General features: G+C 44.3%; 1 protein-coding gene across 3 annotated transcripts in view; it reads left to right on the forward strand.

The window, feature by feature from the left end:
- LOC137657073 (uncharacterized) overlaps positions 1–19,188 on the forward strand; it is a 169,674-nt gene that overhangs the window by 44,501 nt on the left and 105,985 nt on the right. The window lies entirely within an intron of this gene.

Here is a 19,188-nt window from a genome sequence, read left to right on the forward strand (position 1 = left end):
CTTCATGCTGAACAGAGTTTGCTTGACAAACTTGTTCAGAGCTGAGAGGTCGATGACAGGTCTCCAGCCTCCAGACGCCTTCTTTACAAGAAAGAGTCGACTAAAGAAGCCTGGAGAGCCGTCGACGACCTCTTTGAGAGCATCCTTCTTGAGCATGGTCTCGACTTCTGCCCGAAGGGCTAGCCCCTTTGCCGATCCCATGGCATAGGAGCTCAACGACACAGGATTCGCTGTCAGGGAAGGTTGAGATGTCGTGAATGGGACGCGATAACCTTGGCCGATCACGGAGACCGTCCAAGAATCGGCCCCATGTTGCTGCCACCTGTGCACGCAACTTTGTAGGCATCCCCCCACAGGTGGACACGCGGGGGGACTGCCACTCCTAGCGTTTATGGCCGCGGCCGCTCCCTCTAGGAGTTTTGCCTCCCCTGGAGGACTTCTTGCCCCTCTTGTCCTTGACAGGAAAGTGCTGGGGCTTGGACACCACTTTCTTAGCTGCCGGCGCCTGCTTCGGTGTCCTGCGAGGCTGCTGCTGATGTTGCTGCGGAGCTGGAGGCTTGTAGGGCCGAGATGTGAGGGCCCTTTGGAGGAGCGAGTCTTGGCTAGACTTCCTCCTCCTCTCAGCTGTGCGTTCCATATCCTGGGGCTGAAACAAACTTCCCCCAAGGATGGGGGAGTGTCTGAGTCTGCAGACATCCACGGCGGGGACCTTCGGGTGGATCTTCTTGGTCACCGCATCACGACGCTTCAGCACCGAGTTGGCCCGCAGGTTGGTAACCTGGTGTGCCAAAAACTCGATGGAGCGAGTGCCTGAGAGGAGGAAGGTCTCCAGGGCCTTCCTATTGCTCTCCTTAGACAGATCCTCATAACGCAATAGGATGCCCAGAGAACCCAGCCAGACATCCAGCCACGAAGTGGCCTGCATGGCGCACTTCGCAACCTTCTCCTGGCTCAGGATCTCTGACGCCGAGAATGTCACCTGCCGGGCGGAGAGCTTCTCAAGAGGAACTCCCCAATAAGCTCTTCCACGGAATGGTGGAGGGGAAGAGCGAGGCTAGACTCCCGCATGATTTCAAAATACCTCCTCTGCTGTAAACGAGGAGGTGGGAGGAGTCTGTTCCCGGCAGAGGAACGATTGGAGGAGGTAAGGTCTGTGAGCAGAGCGTTGGCCCCGTCTCTGGCACTCTTCACCCCCTGGGACCAGGGCAAGGCCGTGCTGGCCTTTGAGGGCTTCTGAGTTCCATAGACCTGATCCAGGACCTTGAACCTGTTGAGCTGCCTCATCAGGCTGAAGACCTGCCAGAAGGCATGCTCAGACTCGTGCTGCTCTCCTCCCTGCGGACTGGCAGCTAAGTCTCCTGTCCCCGGAAGCTTTTCCTGGGGAGACACGTGGGCATTCTCCCGGGGTCTGGCTGGTTCCTGACAAATTCGCAAAGAGGACTTCGGAATCGTCTTGGAGTCCTTGGGTTCCCTCCTGGGCGGGATACAAGACTCCAGCAAAGAGGTCTGGAAGGTACCTTCCACGTGAGTCGGTTCCCCTCCACGAGGAGGAGACTCCCCCCTTGGTGCCGAGGGATAGAAAGCCGCCTCGCTGGATTCTCCTGAGGACGGAAAAGCCTCGTCCACAGGAGAAGGAGAAAACGACTGCAAAGGGGATGGAGCCCTCCTGGATGACCTCTTAGGAACCAACTTCTCCTTGGGAGAAGTCACCACGAAGTCCACTCCTCTCCTTCTCTTCAGCGGGGGCGAGGTCATCCTTGGCTTGAGTCCCAGATCGGCGAGTGCCGGCTTCATAGCCTTCACTACCGCCCTCATCAGAGAACCAAACCAGGACTGACGAGATACGGACGCAGTGTCCGTAATTCCTGCTGGAGGGAAGGGGATCTCCTGACCATTCAGAGTGGACGCAACTGGGCCTACCTGTAAAAAAGAAGGGGAAGAAAGTTGCCTTGACCTCTCCGACCATTCTTCCTTGTCCTGTGAGAGAGACCTGCGCTTGCGCGGAGGTGATCCTGACTGCGACCTGGAAACACGCGTCCCTGCTGCCGCCACGAGCAGCGGAACCCGACGAGAACGGGGGTCGCGTTGGGGGTTGCGCTGGCGCTGGCGGGGGGGGGGTGGGAGGGGGGGGGAAAGATTCCAAAGGATCGCGCGCGTGGGGTTGCCGGAGTGCTGGCGAGTGGGCGCGTTGGAGCGTTGGCGCGTTGGCGAGGGAACGCGTTGGCGCATGGGTGAAGGAATGCGCTGGCGCACAAGAGATCGCTGAAAGCCAGGAGAAAGGCAAGGCGCAGGAGAACGATGGTGTCCGGGAGACCTGTGACGCGTGGGTGAGCGAAGGCGAGTCGGCGAACGATAGCGCGTCGGTGAACTCAGGCGAGCGATGGAGGGTTGGAGAGTGATGGCGCGTAGAACGCTCAGGAGAACGACCACGCATAGAGACCTATGTCTGTCCAGATCCAGATGGCTCAGACGTGTAGGAGAGCGCTTGCGCGCAGGCGATAGATTGCGCGGGCGCTCAGGAGATCGCCGAGGCTCAGGGGAGCGCTGACGCGCTGGAGATTGCTGACGTGCAGGAGATTGCTGACGTGCAGGAGATCGCTGACGTGATGGAGATCGCTGACGCGTTGGAGATCGCTGACGCGTTGGAGATCGCTGACGCGCTGGAGATCGCTGGCGCTCAGGAAGACAACGCATAGACTGCGCAGGAACAGATGGCGCGACGCGCAAAGGTGAACGCTCGCGAACGGGCTCAGGAAGAGAAGGCGCGTGGGCGCGCAGGAACTCTGGATGTGCGCGCAGGAGACCGTGTGCGCTGCTGCGCAGGTGAAGGATGACGAGCAGGAATGCGTGGGCGAGGAGGAGTTAAATCCTTGCCAGCGTCCAGATCCGGAGATCTAGGGCACGTGGGCGAGCGTGGGCGCGTGTCAGGAACTGGATGCGCAGGTGCGTGCTGACGAGCAGGAAATCTTGTGCGCACAGGTGACCGTTGGCGCCCTGGGCACGCAACAGGAACATGAGGTTGTAGGTTGTCCACAGGAGAGCGCTGGTGAGCAGGAGGGCGTTGACCATCAGGAGAACGCTGGCGATCAGGAGAGCACTGGCGAGCAGGAGAGCGCTGACGAACAGGAGAGCGCTGGCGAGGTGAGTCAGGAGACTGCCAGGATGGAGAGCGCTTATGCGCTACTGCTCGTGGACGCACAGGAGGGCGCGCAGGGGAACCCTGACGCGCAAGGGAAGCCCCCACACCGTGGGAGACATCCCTTTGCCCCGAAGGGACCGATGCCCGTCGGCTGACGAGTTCAGAAGTCTGCTGGCCATCTGCGCAGGAGGTGGAAGGTCTGGCAGGCGTAGGAGATCGCGAACGATCACCGGAGAGGTCTAAGGACATGGCTGCTACAGTCTGTTCCCGGCGAGGAGGATCCTTATCAGAGGACGGAAGAGGAGATGACTCGAAGAGGCGCCTCTTGACTCCCTTATAAGGAGATGGGAGGCCCCTGCGACGAAGAGGACGACGAGCCTTACGGCGAAGGCGGCCACGAGGGAGGTCATCAGGATCGTCGGTCCTCCGAAGAGGAGTCTCAGTCAGAGCGCTCCCCCGAGGAGGGAGACGTAGCCGCAGGAGAGACCGTGGGACCCACCTTCCCCTTCGAAGGATGTTCGGAAGGGGGAGGAGAGCCTTCAGCAACGTCCGCAACATCAGGAGCCGCAGAGGTTTGACCAGACCCATCGGAAGCCTCTGCCTCCACGACGTCGACAATAGACAGAGGGTCTACCTCTGCTATCACCGGCGACTGCTTGACAGCGGCCCCCAACTGGATAAGGACAAACAGGGCTTCCTTGGAGGGCAGGCCCTTAAGCCACAAGGAAGCCCAAAACTGAAAAAGATCATCGTTAGATACAGAGTTATCAACGTTATCAAAATCCTCCCCCAGGGGAGGAGGGGGAGCCGCCCCGCTATGGGAGGCGACGCCCTCTCCCGCACCCTGAGTTTGGGAAACAGAACAAGGGTCTGCGCTACCACTCGGAGGCCTCTCACGAGAGGCCGGCCGAGTGGGAGCTTCGGAGGAAGTTTGGGCGGCGGAAGAAGAGTCTCTGGAGCCTTCCTCCTTCAAGGCAACCCCTGAAGGAGAACGGTCTCTCTTGGACTTCTTCTTACGCCGGCAGGCAAACCTCTCCCACTGGGAGGCAGACCACTCCCTACACTCACTGCAAGTATTTTCCCTGTCACACCGTTGGCCTCGACACTGCGGGCAAAGGGTGTGAGGATCGGTATCCACCGCTGACATGAAGGTACCGCAGGGGCGGCCAGCGATTCCAGGGTATTTGCGCATGATGAAAACTAAAGGGCGAGGCCAACTTCCAAGCACACAGCTGAGGAAAAGCAAAGAAAAAGATTAAGGCTGTCAACAACGAGGACGATAGACAGACACGTCTGCACATCGTCCGAGCCAAAAGTGAAGTGAGACAACTCACCGGTGTGTGTGTGTGGGGGGGGGAGGGGTAGCAAGCTACCCCTTCCCCTACCCCCGCTAACTAGCGCGGGGGTAGTTAACCCTCGTTAAAATCTATTGGCTCGTCAATTTCAGCTACGCCGAAAGTAAACCCCAATGTAAATAGCGTGGTTTGTATTTCGGTTACGGAACAAACAAATTATCTACGAATTTATCATATTTGACAGATAGAGAAGAAGAAATCCTATTGGTGGAGGTGGAGTCTATACGTAGGGGATGTGGGAGATTATGCGCAGGAGGTCGAAACTTGCTATGTACAAACGAACGAACGGGAGCGATTAAACCGACAAGTAGAATGACAATAAATAAATGTAAAAGTCAGCTAATGATAGCATGTTACGCTAATATTGCCGCAGCTCTACATCACACGGCAGCTCTTGTTACCGTATTTTTTCATGAGACATAGCCTTTGCAACAGCGCCTCCAAAGTTCATCCAGTTATACTGTTTTGTCTTTTCCTCTGTTTATTACACATCCCAGAAGGTAATGTATAGAGAAGAAAAGTTTTGTTTTACCATTATATATAATTTCCCCAGTATGTTTTCCCCATCCAAAACCCCGAGTTCCCACTGGGGGTCCCCCATTACCGTAGGATGTAGATATACAGTATATATTTGTTCCCTAACTGGAATACAAACCACACTATTCATTAGGGGTTATACCTTCGGCGGAGCTGAAATGACGAACCATTAAAATTTAGCGAGGTTAACTACCCACACCACTAGTTAGCGGGGGGGGGGGGGGGTTTAGTTAGCTACCACTCCCGTTCACACACATGTGATTTAGTCACTTTACTTTTGGCTCGGATGGAGAGCGGTTGTTTCCTCTCTCCCTCCTCGCCTATTCTGGACTGCCATTAATTTTTGTCTTTTAACTAACTTTTTCTTATACTTGTATATATATGAAAACATTCTTTATGTTTATGTATATATATATGTGTATATAAATATGATAAGTTTCCCTTTCAGTGTTTGTGCTGTGCATGTGATACATATACGACAACAACACTTAGCAGATTACTATGTGACGCAGGTTTTACAAGAAAGGATGTAAAAGCTCTAGGTAACTTTCACAACCTTTCTCCTGCAAGACGTGACCCACAGGAACTCGATACGATCTCTATCGGTCCGTTGGTGGCTGCACAACAGCTGGTTGTATACCTCAAGCTCCTTATTGGACAAGTAGCAGAAGGCTGAGGGCACTGTTACCTGGTTTTAGTCTGTGTGAATGAAAAGATTTGACTGGCTCTTATTCTTTTCTTCATCCTACCCTCTCGTGGGGAAAGCAGCATCCTGGATTCTCTGCATAAGCTGACCTCAAACCACTGCAGGTAAATCATGCTCCCTTGTGTACCTAGTATTAAGCTAATACTGTTGCGTCCCCATACCCTGGCGAGGTGGTATTGAGAAGTCTTGGTCACATCAGGTTTTTCCTTCATAGACTCAGACTAACTTTACCTAGACAGTCACACTTCTGCACGTCTCAACACACAGCTTGCGTAGGCCGCGGACCTTGTGTAGCAAGGTTTAGCGAGGGCAGGGACTCCTTATTTTTGAGTACTTTCATACTCAGACAAGGAGCCCCCGGGCAAAGCCAAAAGCCAGATTGGCAGGGACGTCCACCCTTCCTAATGGGTGAGTCACCCCTAATAAATAGCATGGTTTGTATTCCAGTTACAGAACAAATGACAAATTTGTAGATAATTTGTATTTTTCCTAACTATACAAACCTTAGCTATTTATACAAACTTGCCTGCCATCCCTATTCCCCTTGAAGTCCTACCTCCAAGCAAAGTGACTAAATCACAGGTGTGTGAACAGGAGTGGTAGCAAGCTACACCCCCCCTACCCCTGCTAACTAGCGGTATGGGTAGTTAACCCTCGCTAAATTTTAAGGGCTCGTCATTTCAGCTCCGCCAAAATTATAACCCCCTAATAAATAGCTAAGGTTTGTATAGTTAGGAAAAATACAAATTACCTACGAATTTGTCATTTGTTCCGTAACTGAAATACAAACCACGCTATTTAATATGGGTATTACTTTCGGCGTAGCTGAAATGACAAGCCATTAGAATTTTAACGAGGGTTTACTACCCCCATCGCTAGTTAGCGGGGGGTAGGGAGGGGTACCTTGCTACCCCCCCTCACACACCTGTGTGCTGAGCTCACTTTACTATCGGCTCGGGTGCGAGACGGACGTGTCCGCTCTCTCCCTCGCCTTTTTGACAGCCATTAATGCTTTTTGTTTTTTTTATTTACTTTTTCTTATACTGTACTTGTAAATATATATAAACATTCTTCATGTTTATGTATATATTTGTGTATAGAAATTTTGTAAGTTTTCTTTTCAGTGTTTGTGCTGTGTGTGTGATGTACGACAACGACACCTGCGTAGTGCAACGCCACCACGGTTACACGTCATGGGGTACAGCCTCTCTCTCTTGGTCCTTCGGTCGTTCCTTCGGCTTTTCCGTTAACTCGGCTGCCGTGGGGAATCGTCATCGCTGGACTTTCTTCATTCATCTATTATCTCCCCTGTTCCTCCTTTCCTATGGGGAACTTGGATTCTCAGCGAAGGGAATGTGGGAGTTTAGAGTGACTACGGTCTCTCTCTCTACTCGAGGTCGTTCACCCCTTAATACTACTACGTACTATTACGGAAGCTCCTTTCCCGTTGCGGGTTGGGTTGCTATTCCGTTTATTTGTCTCAATTATTTTTAATGAAATCTAATTGTATTTTTAATTTTTCAGCTTCTCTGTGGGGAACACTTCCCTTCGGGGGTCAGTGGTTCTTACTATTAGTGAACATTCTTAGAGGATTTAAATAACTATAATTCTGTTATAATTCTGTTTTTATTACAATTACTCCGCCCTCCCCCTTCTCCCGTGAATGTCAGTGGGGGAGGAGGGCGCATACTTAATTTTTAATTCTTATTTTTTGCTATTCCCTCGATGTTACTCTTCGGAGTTCCTCCCTTGGGAATCTCTGTTAAATAATTATTTAATTTTATTTTCCCAGTTAACTATGCAGTTTTTCTTCGTTTGACTAAAGAGTGTCAACGAAGCAGAGCTGTCCTGTTTGTGCCTGGGGAGTCTGCTGTCGCTGCCGTCCCTCAAAGAACGGCGTTATAGGCGTTATCTCTTCTCCTAGAAGTTCTCCCGTGACAACATGCCAGCACTTCAGATCATCTTAGAATGCTAAAGGAGGTTCGCCTCCAGGGGTTGGGTAACTTCCCTTCCGAGGGAGGTTCCCTCCCCATGTGTGAGATCTTCTCCCTGCAGAGGGAGAACTTTCCATACCTTAATAATTCATCGCCGTCGACTACTGTACTGCTCTTCGGCCAGACTTTTCTCCCCCCCTTGCTGAGTTTCTCTTCATTCAGGGGTGGAGAACAGTCTTGGCAAGTCTCTTCTACGAAGTGTTCACCTCTCTCGTTCACGAGAGAGGCCACTTAAAGAGACTCCTCTTCGGAAGATTGTTCCTGATTAGATCAGCTTGCTGATCAGGACCTCTCCGCAGTTTTGTTCGCCATCTCCTAGACCTGCCGTCTCCGTTCCTGACTGCTGACGCGCTGTGGACACCAACGCATCCTGTTATCAGCCTGCTGTTAGCAAAGCGTTGGTTCATCATGATTCTTTTCAGGACGCGTTGTCGCACAGGCAGCCTACCAGCAAGCTAATTTTGAACAGCGTGATAAGGCTTCTATATCCCATTGAGTGTCTTCTCTTGATACGAGACATCAAACGGCCAAGCGTGTCATCGAGCGTTTATGGTCCAAGTGCGGCGACGATCTCTAGGCAGCTAAGCACGACATTGGGCATCAAGCTGAACGTGACATCGAGCAACAAGCTCGTGATGTCGAACGTCAAACAAACCGTGACGTCCGTCAGTCACATACTGTCAAGCTACGTCCAGAGGACAAAACTTCTCTATGGAGACTCATAAGACTATGCTTGCAGCAGTAAAGAAGGTCCACTGGATGATCTCTTTAGATCTCCAGGATGCTTACTTCTACTTCCTCATCCATCCGAACTTCAAGCTACCGGAAGGTTCGTGTATGGGAGGAAGTTGTCCAGTTTTGAGTTCTTTGTTTAGGGCTAAGCACCACCCTTCAAATAGAGGGTGCGTCTGTGAGGACATATCGTTGTGTCCTATCCTTAGACCTCTGGGAGGAAGTATTCCAGTTTCGGGCTTTAGGCTTCGGCCTCACCACCGCCCCTCTAGTTTTCACAAAGATCATGATGAATGTTGCAGGCATGCTCCACTCAAGAGGCATCAGAGCCTCCTTGTACTTGGACGATTGGCTACTAAGAGCCCCCTCACTCAATCGCTGTCTGGAGAATTTGCGTCTGACAATGAGTCTGTCAGAGGAGCTAGGACTTCTGGTGAATTGAGAGAAGTCTCAATTGATCCCTTCCCAGAAGATCCTTTATTTGGGGATGGAGATTCACAGTCTGACTTTTCAGGTTTTTCCATCACCCGCAAGAATACAGCTAGCTCTCCTAAGGCTTTGCGCCTTTCTAAAGAAGGAGTTTTGTTCAGTGAGGGAGTGGATGAGTCTCCTGGGAACCCTCTCTTCACTGGAACAATTTGTATGTTTGGGGAAACTAAATTTACGATCCCTTCATTTCCATCTCAATTGTCATTGGAGCAAAGAGAACAGCCTCGACAAGGAGAACATTCCTCTTACGGAACCAATAAAAGAGTGCCTTCGTTGGTGGAACAACATAAACAGGCTCCAGTAAGGTCTCTCTTTGGAACAAAAGAGCCCAGACCTTGTGTTGTTTTCCGACGCCTCAGACTTGCGGTGGGGAGCAACACTAGCAAAGTCAGAGATTTCGGGTCTGTGGACAAAACAGCTTAGTCTCCGCATCAATCAAAAGGAGCTGTTAGCAGTCCTGTTGGCTCTCAAGGGGTTCGAGAAGCTAGTACTGAACAAAGTAATACAAATCAATGCAGACAATACCACAGCTTTGGCCTACATAGCGAAACAAGGGAGAATGCATTCGAGGTCTCTTTATGAGTTAGCAAACCTCTTCTCGTTTGTGCACATCAAGGAAAGATATCCCTGCTGACAAGATTCATTCAAGGGAAAAAGAATGTGAGGGCAGACAACCACAGCAGGAGGAATCAATTCTCCCCACAGAGTGGACACCGCATCAAGATGTATGCAAGAAACTTTGGCACATTTGGGGCCGCCCCCTTATAGATCTATTTGCAACCTCAAAAACCTAAAGACTAGAGAATTATTGCTCCCCAGTTCCGGATCTCGAAGCGTCACACATAGACGCGTTTTTGATGGACTGGTCACACCTAGATGTGTACGCTTTCCCACCATTCAAAGTGCTGCACAGAGTACTACAAAAGTTTGTGCTTCACGAGGGAACCAGATTGCCGTTAATAGCCCCCTTCTGGACGTCAAGAGGTTGGTTCACAGAGGTACTGGAATGGATGGTGGATGTTCCAAGAAGCTTGCCATTGAGAATAGATCTTCTCAGACAACCCCACTTGGCAAGAAACCGTCTAAACCTCCCAGCTCTACGTCTGTCTGCCTTCAGACTATCGAAAAACTCGCAAGATCCAGGGGATTTTCGAAGGAAGCAGCCAAGGCTATTGCTAGAGCAAGAAGAACTTCTACTATCAGGGTGTACCAATCCAAGTGGGAAGGTTTTAGAGCATGGTGTAAAACAAACTCAATTTCTTCATCCAGTACCTCTATAGCTCAAATTGCCGATTTATTTATAGAGCTTAGAAGAAGGCACAATTTCTCCTCCTCAACCATTAAAGGGTACAGGAGTATGTTAGCAGTGGTCTTCAGGCATAGACATTTAGACCTTGCAAATAAAAAGGACCTTCAGGATCTCCTTACTGTATATCCTTTGAAACCTCTAAGAAACGTGAACAGGATTCACCAGCCTGGAATTTAGACATGGTTTTAAAATTTCTTATGAGTGACAGATTTGAACCTTTGAACTCTGCTTCTTTTAAAGATCTGACTTTAAAGACTTTATTTTTAGTAAGCTTAGCAACAGCTAAAACGGTCAGTGAAGTTTATGCTTTTAGCAAAAACATTAGCTTTAGAAATGGCAAAGCTATATGCGTCTGCAGCTTGATTTTCTAGCCAAAAACGAATGTCCTTCTCATCCATGGCCAAAATCTTTTGAAATTGCTAACCTCTCTGATTTGGTGGGTGAGGAGCTGGAGAAGGTTCTTTGTCCTGTTAGAGCACTAAGGTTCTATTTAGACAGGACTAAAGGTTTAACCCTGGATAGGTACGATGGGTCGTTTGCGACCCCGAGCGTCAAAAAAAAACAGGTTTTTCTCACGTGACTCACCCCCGTGACTGAATTTGTGGGTGATCGACCTGCAGGAGGTGTCTCCCCTACACGCTCTAGTAGTGTCCAGATGTGCATTGCTGTAGCTGTACTCCTTCCCCGATTTCTGAGACGCGTCGGGGTCGAGCGCGACCGAGTTTACCCTTCTAAGGTAGTTTGCATAATTATCAAAGTTATTACGTATTATGAAATTGTCGTAGAATGGTGCAACTTGTATAGGTTATCAGTTGTGGAAAGTCTTGGTGGATTGTTTGGCTACCATGTGCATGATTTTTTTTTTAGTTAAAATGTCGTTCATCACCACGAGGACCATTTTACCGCGAGTGCCCCTTTTTCATTTTTTTTTCATTTTTTTGCCAAGTCATTTTTCCGTAAGATATTGCCAAATAGGGTCGTAAAACTTTTGCTTGTTTAGTGTTGGAAAGTGTGTCTAGATGATCTGGCTACCCATGCATGACTTTGTTTTTGTCAGATACGACGTAGTTATTGGTATATTGGGTATTTAACTGCGGTTACCAATTTCTGTTTTTTTCAATATTTGTAAAAATTACTACGTAGTAAGGAATTGCCGTATATTATTCATTTTTTTTTCATGTTTATGTGTTAGAAAGTGTGCCTTGATGGTTGGGCTAACACGTGCATGTCTTTTTTTTTATCTGAGATGCCGTATATTAGAATATCGGGCATTTTACCGCGAGTGTCCCTTTTTCATTTTTTTTCATTTTTTTGCCAAGTCATTTTTCCGTAAGATATTGCGAAATAGTATCGTAAAACTTTTGCTTTTTTAGTGTTGGAAAGTGTGTCTAGATGATCTGGCTACCCATGCGTGATTTTTTTTTTGTCAGATACGACGTAGTTATTGGTATATTGGGTATTTAACTGCGGTTGCCAATTTCTGTTTTTTTTCAATATTTGTAAAAATTTACTACGTAGTAAGGAATTGCCGTATATTATTGATTTTTTTTTCATGTTTATGTGTTAGAAAGTGTGCCTTGATGGTTGGGCTAACACGTGCATGTCTTTTTTTTTTTATCTGAGATGCCGTATATTAGAATGTTGGGCATTTTTCCGCGAGTGCCCCTTTTTATTTGTTTTGCATTTTTTTGCTTAGTCATGTTACCGTAAGGAATTGGCAAGTAGTGTCGCAAAACTTATATTTTTATAGTGTTGGAAAGTGTTTCTAGATGATCTGGCTACCCATGCCTATTTTTTTTTTAGCCAGATATGGCGTATATATAAGTATGTGTTCGATTTTCCTGTGATTGCCATTTTTTCGTTTTTTCCCATTTTTTTCAAAATTACTACGTACTAAGGAACTATCACAGAGTAATATTTCATTTATATGTTTATTTGTCGGAAAATGTGCCTTGATGGTTTGCCTAGCACGTGGCTGAATTTTTTTTTTTCTGAAATGCCGTATATTAGAATGGCCATTTTTCCACGAGTGCCCCTTTTTATTTGTTTTGCATTTTTTTGCTTAGTCATGTTACCGTAAGGAATTGGCAAGTAGTGTCGCAAAACTTATAATTTTATAGTGTTGGAAAGTGTTTCTAGATGATCTGGCTACCCATGCCTATCTTCTTTTTTTAGCCAGATATGGCGTATATATAGGTATGTGTTCGATTTTCCTGTGATTGCCATTTTTTCGTTTTTTCCCATTTCTTTCAAAATTACTACGTACTAAGGAACTATCACAGAGTAATTATTCATTTAGATGTTTATTTGTCGGAAAATGTGCCTTGATGGTTTGCCTAGCACGTGGCTGAATTTTTTTTTTCTGAAATGCCGTATATTAGAATGTTAGCCATTTTTCCGCGAGTGCCCCTTTTTATTTGTTTTGCATTTTTTTGCTTAGTCATGTTACCGTAAGGAATTGGCAAGTAGTGTCGCAAAACTTATATTTTTATAGTGTTGGAAAGTGTTTCTAGATGATCTGGCTACCCATGCCTATCTTTTTTTTTAGCCAGATATGGCGTATATATAGGTATGGGTTCGATTTTCCGGTGATTGCCATTTTTTCGTTTTTTCCCAATTCTTTCAAAATTACTACGTACTAAGGAACTATCACAAAGTAATGATTCCTCTAGATGTTTATTTGTCGGAAAATTTTGTTTACTTTTTTTTTGATTGAATATCATCAAATTTTTTTAGCTAAAATATTATATTGTTTTACATTTTTTTTTTTCGATTTTATTTCCCTTCAAAAAAATTTTTTTGGGTCAGAATTTTAATTTTATAGTCGTAAAATAATCGACAATTATCCAGCAACCCACCATACAATTTTTATGCATATCCAATAATAATTAGATTAGTAAATAACACCTTGAAATTGACATACCCTTCCTACATTTCAAGTGGCAGATTAGGGAGTCTGAGTCAGTGTGGTTGGCGGCCATTTTGTGGACATATCCGAAGCGTAAGCTGCCCTATCTATATATATTCTTGTTCCCTATAGAATTTGTGATATTTTGGTATATTTTTACCTGCATAAATATCATATTATATATTAAATATATGTATTTTTTTACGAAATTTCTAAGTACTCAAATAATTACCTTTAGATATGGCCCCTGATATAAATGTAATTTACAAAATAATGAAGATTTTTTTACATATTTCTATTTTAGGATAACATATGTTTATTCCCTAAAAAAATTAGCCACATCCTATTTCATTTGGGTACCCAAAAAAATTCATGAAATTTGGACAAATTTTTTTGGCCAAAAAAAGTTACCCTTTTTTTCTCATTTCAGATCTTCACCTCCATGGGTCTGACTTCATCCAAAATACATCAAGATGTGTCCTAAACATTCAAGAATCAATTCCTAAAAGGATTTGTGTATATATGTATAAACTTTTTTTTTATGAATTTTGATGTCAGGTCTTTTTTTTTTTCTACTTAATTTTTTAAAATATTTATAATAAATAGTTTTTCTGCAGATGAGTAGTATTTATCTTTACAGTTGTTTTAAGCATTCATTGAAGTTTTTTTTGGCAAAAGAAAAAAGGAGGTTACTGCAAAACCTGATTTTTCAAGAATTTTTTTTTGCGTCGGGGTCGTTCGCGTCCGAGTATACCCTTAAAGGGGTGTCCGAGGAGCGTACCTATCCAGGGTTAAGAGGCAGTTCAGAAGCTCTTTGGTGGGGTTAAAAAGCCTGGTTTACCTATGTCTAAAAACGCCTTATCATATTTCATAAGACTTTTAATTAAAGAAGCTCACACACACTGTGGTGAGGCAGATCTTAAGCTCCTGAAAGTCAAGACTCACGAAGTTAGAGCTGTGGCAACTTTTGTGGCTTTTAAACAAAATTGTTCTCTGCAAAGTATGATGAATACAACATTTTGGAGAAGTAATCTGTATTCCCATCACTTTATTTAAAAACGTGTCCAGACTCTTTATGAGGACTGCTACACTTTGGGTTCATTCGTTTCAGCAAATGCAGAAGTAGGTGAATGATCTACCACTACACTCCCTTAATCCCTAGTACCATTTTCCCCTCTTGGAACTTGTATATATTTTTTATGATTGGAGGAAATTGTTGGACAATCTTCCGCAATCTTTGACTTAGTCAGTTAGTCATTTGTTCCTTGAGAGCGCCCGGAACAAGGGTATTAGTTGAGGTCCTGAGAGGTTATTCACCGTTTGACAGCTCCTAGAGTTCTTCAGGCCCCTGGGTGGATCACTGATTCTCAAAGGACAGCAGACTTATTAATGTAGAGAACCATTGAAGTCAGCTTCCTTATTAGGTACGAACCCTTAAGCTAGTTTTGTTTTAAAACTCTTAAGTGGAATTCCATTAATGTTGCGGTCTCTGACCCGCCACCAAGGATGTCGATCAGCTATTATTATATAACCAGCGGTTAAATTTGAATGTTTAAAAATTATATTTTCATAATAAAATAAATTTTTTAACATACTTATATATAACTTAAAATCCCACCCTCCTCCCCTCTAGAGACCTATGGGCATGGAAAATCTGATACTAGAAGGGATAGTTCGACCTAGCTCCGTGGTGGCGCTAGTGTATGCCTGGCATATCTATGCGATTGCTGCGAGTTTTGAATTTCTGCCGTGGACAGAAGCATAAGGCTATTATTATATGACCAGCGGGTAAGTATGTTAAAAAAAATTTTTTATTATGAAAATATCATTTTGAATGAGTTCCTTACATGGTCTCCTAGACCTTATAGATATATGATATTACCGTTATTTGTCATATCCACTAAGTTTGGAACTAACTTAGTGCTTCCTGACCCCTACAGGGAAATTGTCGACTTCGACTATAAGGCTTCAAAGTTTATATTTCTGTTGGAACAAGAGGGAACTTGTAGAGATTACAAGGTTGTTCTTTCAGAGATCTTACTTAAAGATTTTATTATAGGAAAAATAAAAGGCTCTGGACAATTTTATTCGTATTTTTAAGGGCGAATAAGACGCAGATACATTTATATAGCCTTTTATTTTTATAGACAAAATATAAAAACAATTTGAAATATATCATCAGAAAGAATCTAGCCTACATATTTGAACATGTTGGTATATATATATATATATATATATATATATATATATATATATATATGTATATATATATCTATCAATATATATATATATATATATATATATATATATATATATATATATATATATATATATATATATATATATATATATATATATATATATATATATATTGATAGATAGATAGATAGATAGATAGATAGATATGTATGTATATATACTATATATATATACATATATATATATATATATATATATATATATATATATATATATATATATTAGTTCATTGTTAAATGCCACTCAATTTTGTGAAATTAAACTGATTTCACTTAGATATTGGATATGTTTCAACACTGTGTACAAATGTTCACACGGCACGTTATTGGTTAGATTCTGCACCTATATGGAACAGTCCTAAAACCACCATAGTGATTTTTACTAAAAGGCATTACACTCGGAGGGGCTAATACCTGTTCACCCAATACACTGTTAAGTCCCAAAACAGTCCCCTGTTCATCGCAGCACTAGACGACAGGTTTTATAACAGTACCTGCCGCCACCATAAAGTGTTTTATCTTGTGCACTTGCTTCACATAATGTTTATAGAAGACTCTGTATGATTTCCAACTTGTATATGAGCGGAGTCTATCAAAGTCCATGTGTTTAAAGAAGTTCAATGAGGAAGTAACTTTTCTAGGATCGTGACCTGCGGGTGTACTGTCAGGATCCGCTCTGCGAACAAAGTAGGTGAATTTTGCCCTCAGTTGTTTTAGGGATCGGTTTGATCCTGTGGTTTCGCCTCAGAAGAGCTGTCCCTCCTTGAAGTTTGAAGTTCTTCGAAGATAGACCTTAAGACACTACTGGAATTAGAGAGACATCTTCCTTCAGAGGGCATATTTTCCAAAGACCCCACCTTTTGGTGGGCAGCTCGATTTTGGCGAGAAAGGTAGGATCGGGAAAAAGGTTCAGTTCTCCCTTTTCTGTGAACTGAATATCGCCTTCGTTCCTGGATAAGGCCACTATTTCATTAACTTTAGCCCCTGAGGCTATAGCGAACAGGAAATCACTTTTTGTGCTAGATCCTTTAGGGTACAATCATCATTGTTCAAAATCGAAGCATAGTGCAAGACTTTGTCCAAAGACCATGATATGAGGTTTGGAGGGGTTGCTGGTTTGAGTCTAGCGCATGATTTCAGAATCTTATTGAAAATTTCACTTGAAAGGTCCACCTGAAAGGCGTAAAGAAGAGGTCTAGTCAAAGCTGACTTACACGCAGTTATTGTGGTGGAAGCCAGGCCTCGTTCATGAAGCCCTCTTAATGAGAGAATGCCTTGATGAAGTCATTGAGCTTCAGCACGGCATTTCATTCCTGTGCTGAAACTTGGTGACGGGCAAGAGGGCTCTCGAACTTGGGGAAATTGCTCCCCCAGTTCGAATCTAAATTTCTCTCTTCCACCTTTTTCTTTTTCTCAATATTACTTCGACCTTATCCTAATTTCATGAACTTTCTTTCGTCTTACTTTCCAAACTCTTTGAGAAAAATTTCCCTCATTATATATGTGTATATATTATGTACATATATATATATATATTTTTTTTTTTTTTTTTTTTTTTCCTATGGCTTGGATGTTTCTACATCTATTGTAGCCCCGGCGGGGATGTTCATACATCCTTTATTGCTGCCTGCTTTGATGAGTGGGAGGAGGTGTCACGGTTGGGAGGTGTTTGCACTCAAAGCTATATGTGAGAGTATTGGATGATTTCAGCCATCCCAAAGATGGTTTGGACCTTTTTGGCGGAACTATTCTCAAGTGTTGGGTCTTCGGAATCCAGGGGGATCCGATGCTTGGGGTAGGACTCTTGGCTTTTGGCCGGAAGACCGTCATTACAGATATGGGGAGGATGATTCCATAATTTCTTGGTCTCAGTCCTAACAGGCGGGTTCAGCTTACACCTGTGCCTCTATATCTGTTTTGATGCTATCCTTCGGGTAGGGTATGGAATGGACCATCTGGGAAGTATAGTCTCATTGTGCCGATAGTGGAGAGTGCAAATTTCCTTTCTGATGTGTGATGGCCTAATATTCTCGAGCAGGTACATCAAACTAACCCTTTTCTCTCTCTCTCTCGTCTAATGGATTCTTTAAGTAACGAACCCCCATCCCCTGGATACGCTGACTCTCCCCCGGCACTGTTGACGACCTCTGCTAATTCAATTAAGGAAAATTCTGTTGACGACCTAGGAACAAAAAAGGACCCCTCTACTCATGTTTTAAACCCAATTAAGTCGGGTAACAAACGGAAACTCCGAATCCTTCATGTTACCCAAATTCCAATAAATACTGATTATGATATGATATATAAAGCATTTAGATGCTATGGAGTGATAAAAGAAATTAGAATGAAACTTGAAAATTAAAAATGGCATTCATGGATAACTTATAACAATCATGAAGAAGCATTCAACGCAATATGTAACATCAATGATATCAAAATTAATAACTTAAATGTCATGGGTGCCCTATGTGATAAGATACCAAACAGTTTGGATGTATATAGACCTGCTGACTGGTTTGAGAAAGATATCGATTTAACTATGCTCCCCCAAAGAAAGCCAAAACCACCAATGTGGCTTGTTGCTGAACCTAAAGGGAGTAATGGGAATTATTTTAAAATTAGCAAACTAATTCAGAAAAAGGTAGGAACCATTGCACCAGGTGATATATCTCGCTTTGGGAAAAATAGCTTCCTAATCCATGCAAAATCATACACGCAATTAGTAATACTGTCTAACCTTATGACAAGCAGTGATGAGGATATGTTAGATGTCAAACCCCACCTAAACTCAAGTTACGGAAGGGGAGTAGTCTTCAATAAAGATCTGTATGAATTTACAGAAGAGGAAATACTAGCCATGTGCCCATTAACAGTGTGGAAAGTGCATAAGATTCCTGGGACGTCAATGATTATCCTTACTTTCCAAGATGCTGATGTGCCTTTCCACATCGATATTGAAAATGAAAGAATAAAAGTTCGACCTTTTAAACAAAAGCCCTTACAGTGCTTCAAATGTTTCAAATTTGGACATCCTTCTAAAGTTTGTAAAAATGAAAAAATGTGTAGCATCTGTGCCAGTCCTTATCATGGAGAGTGTACACTTGAGCCCAGCTGTTTGAATTGCAATTCAAACCATAAGTCAACTGACAGGAGCTGTGAGATTTATAAGTTTGAAGAAGCAGCCCTCAACAAATCCAGTGTAGAACACATAAGTGTAGGACATGCCAAAAGACTACTGAAAAAACCAAACAGCTATGCAAAGGCACTGAAATCAAGAGAAAATATACCACAGGAGTCATCAAACCCACATAGTGCTGCCAGTAATTCCAAGAAAAGAAATACATCATCTAATGATAGTAAAGTTTTACGTGACAAGGTAAGCATATTGCCTTCCAAGGCTTTGCCACTGTGCATTAAAACTGCGACACTGCCCACTTCTATACTAACTTCATCCCCCATTACCAGCAACAGTACTAACTTCTCTCAGGCCATGTCCTTGCCTGATTTGATGGAGGTTCCACCCGAAACAAAGTTACCAGGTGCACCTGTGGTAGGGAAGGTGGAAAAACCTGGTAGATCCTCACCACCTACAAATAGGAGAAGAGAGAGACCTCCATCTCTCTCACCCCCTTCCATAAGAAATATTAGAGTTATGACATCAAATAAATATGATGTTTTGTCTGTTGATGTTTCTGATCACCCAAAAGACAATTTAAATAAATCAGAAATTCAAGTTGAGGTCCACCATCCCCCTCAACAAT

The sequence above is a fragment of the Palaemon carinicauda genome, chromosome 18 (assembly GCF_036898095.1).
Source record: "Palaemon carinicauda isolate YSFRI2023 chromosome 18, ASM3689809v2, whole genome shotgun sequence".
NCBI lineage: Eukaryota > Metazoa > Arthropoda > Malacostraca > Decapoda > Palaemonidae > Palaemon > Palaemon carinicauda.